The 2,987-nt window shown below is 45.9% G+C and overlaps 1 pseudogene; it reads right to left on the bottom strand.

Annotated features, from left to right (window-relative positions):
• Nucleotides 1-562: 562 nt before the first annotated feature.
• LOC143389771 (dual specificity protein phosphatase 16 pseudogene) lies at nt 563-2,784 on the bottom strand (annotated as a pseudogene).
• Between the last annotated feature and the right edge of the window lie 203 nt (nt 2,785-2,987).

Here is a 2,987-nt window from a genome sequence, read left to right as displayed (position 1 = left end):
AAGAAGAAGAAAACAACCTACTCCATCCAGGCCCAATTGGAATTTTGTGCATAGAGAGTTTTAAATTGTTCTGAAAAGTATGACTAGCTACCAACCTATTCACAATGCCTAGAAAACGGGCTCCCAGACATGGTAGTGGTGAAAGCCCCGACTGTCCTGTCTGAGGTACTGGGTTTGTTCTAAAGTAGATCTGGGCGAGGCCCCTAATGGTCCATGCAGCAGAATGATGCTTATGTCACTCAGCTGTCAGGTGAGCTTGGATTTGTGAATCAGTTTGGATAGGATCATTTCTCTTGGATTTAACCATTAGGTTCTGTCCGTAAGAGGTCTACCCACCCGACCCACCAGTGGCTCAGTCTCAGCACTAAGGTGCACTATGGAAGGGACTGGACAAAGACAAATATTTGAGATCTCATTGTAGCACAATGTGAAAATGGTGTGGGATTTTGTCCTCTGACATCAAATAAAGTTGCTTCTGAAGGAGCAATAAATGTGCAATTCACGGAATACAAGTTGGTTCCTCTGGTTAGGGGGATTCTAACATCTGCCCTTCCACTTTTCTTGAGAGAAATATTAGCTCATCTCTCAAATGCAGATGCTAAGAGAACAACTGTGTTTATCCACCTTTTGCTTTTACACCACAGCTCCATTTTCCAAAATATATATGTATGTACATATATATATTTCAGATTTACAGGGAATATTTTTGTGGAAAAAAAAAAAAACTCAATAGAAGTCACAAGTGTCTTTCTTCTCAGGAGACCTCAATGATTTCCATGCTGCCTGAAAAGCTAGACTGACTGCCCACTTTCCCCAGCTCTTCCCTCGACCTGTTCTCTGACATGATGCTCTCTCCAAATTCCATTTGGCAGCTTCTACGTTTAAACTGCTTTTCAAAGGGGCTCTCTTCGTGCCAGCTCCGCCGTGAGTCAGCTCTGTCACTTGGCTTCTGCCGTCTGCGCACAGAATAGACTTGGTCACTGCAAGTGGGCAGCTGGCTACAGCTGTAGGCAGAATAACTGGCATTGCCTCCATAGATGGCTGAAGCAGAGTAAAAGTGAGAGGACTCTGTGGCAAAATACCAACTATTGGTTAAGGAGGGGGTAGAGGTCTGGGGAGCCAAGATATCTGAGTGCCAGCCCTTGAGGCCCAGCCCGGCAGTAGACTTGGTGAGGTGTTGCTGGCTGGTGGAAAGGCCGAAGAGGAAGTTGGTATGGTAATTGTCCTCCATACTCCCACTTCGATGCAGTGGAGATAAGAAGGACCTTTGGGTGCTACTGTTGCTGGTTCTTACTGAGTGTAGTCGCTTGCTCTCTGAAGGCCTGGTGGTCTGGAGCTTCTTAAGGATGTGGGCTTCCTCCTTATCTGGGCTGGTTTCTGGAGTCTGCTCTGACACTTCCTGAACTGGGGAGAACTGGCATAGCTTGTTGGTCCCATCCAGAGTAGTTGAAGGTTTGTAGTATTCCAAAGCATCTTCTGATGAGGAGAAACCATGTAAGGATGCTGCCATGCTGGCTGAATATGAAACTGATTTAATATCCAGAGAGAAGGAATGCTTGAGCTTATTGCTGTCTTCCAGCTTGTCAGAGGACAGGTGGAGCCCATTGAGTGCCTGTACCAGTGGACTGTCCTCTAACAGTGATGGCTGTAGGCTGGGCGCACTGGCAGGATGCACAGGCCTTTGCCCTGCTGCCTCTGAGGTAGCACAGTCAGCAAAGGGTGGACTGAGGGATGTCTCACTTTTCTGTCCACCCTCCAAGACTGCAGGGACAGGTTCATTTGGCTTTTCCAGGTGCAGCAGCTTGAGTTTGCTCTTTGGCCCTGATGCTCCAGTCTGATTCTTAATCTTCTTTTCATAGTCAAGGAGCTGGCCCAGAAAATTGAAGTTTGGAGATATAGTAGGTCTTTTTTCTTTCACAAATCTGTAAGCCTCATCTAAAGACATGTCCATCCTCTTCATGATGTAGGCGATGGCAATGGTGGCAGATCGAGAGATCCCTGCTAAACAGTGCACTAGGACACATCCATTGGAAGCTTTTGCTTTCTCAATGAAATCCACTGATTTGTCCAACCATGGCAAAATTTTTTCACATAAGCTATCATTGACAGGCACTCGAAGGAAATGAGACTCAGGGATAAAGTCAGGCTTTGGACAGGTATTGCTGGCATTTAACACATAACCAATCCCGTTCTGTTGCATCAGCTCCTTGTTGAGGACATCTCGCTGGCAGCCAAGATAAAGATTGGGAAGAATTCGTGTTGGCCCAATGTTGGCAACAGGCAAGCAAGGCTGAGAAATGCAGGTAGGGACAAGAGTGGATTTTCCTTCACAGAGGCCAGGGAAACAACGAGAGAACTCAGCAAACCCACCTGCAAGCAGGTGAACAGAGGTGAAGCTCTTCTCCAGTTTACCCAGAAGTACAGTGAGAAAGCAGTCTGATGATAGAGAAGCAACATCTTGGGAACTCTGATCATAAACTACCACCTTCTGACTGCAATCAATGTCAACCTTACGTTTCGCTGAATGCTGGATAAGTTCTGTAATTAACACTTTGTCCTGTTGCAACCTTCGCTTCATAAGCTTGGAGCAGTTGATATTAATGGCTTCCAAAATGTGGGATGTATTGTATTCTACAAATGGCTGGCTATCAATTAGCAGCACTTTTTCCGTTCCACTTTCCAGCAGAGCCACCAACCTCTCAGTAACAATTTGAGTTCCAATCATCTCATGGGCCATGACAACAATAAGTCTTCTTTTTCCACCTCCTTCTTTAATTTTCCACGATGATGTAATGGTGGTGTGCTCAAAGGCTCAGCCACTCCATTGTACTAAAAATGTATGAGGTCAGGCTGGTGGTGACTGGCAAAAGGAGAGTTAAACCCATTTTCAGCAAGAGCCCTCCAACTGAATGTCTCTTTCTCTTTCCCGTTGATGTGCTCTTGCAAAGGACTCCTTCCACAAAGCAGCCCCTCACATTTGATTCATC

This window comes from Callospermophilus lateralis, unplaced genomic scaffold, assembly GCF_048772815.1.
Source record: "Callospermophilus lateralis isolate mCalLat2 unplaced genomic scaffold, mCalLat2.hap1 Scaffold_62, whole genome shotgun sequence".
In the NCBI taxonomy this organism is placed as follows: domain Eukaryota; kingdom Metazoa; phylum Chordata; class Mammalia; order Rodentia; family Sciuridae; genus Callospermophilus; species Callospermophilus lateralis.
This window is presented reverse-complemented; position numbering and strand designations above follow the sequence as displayed.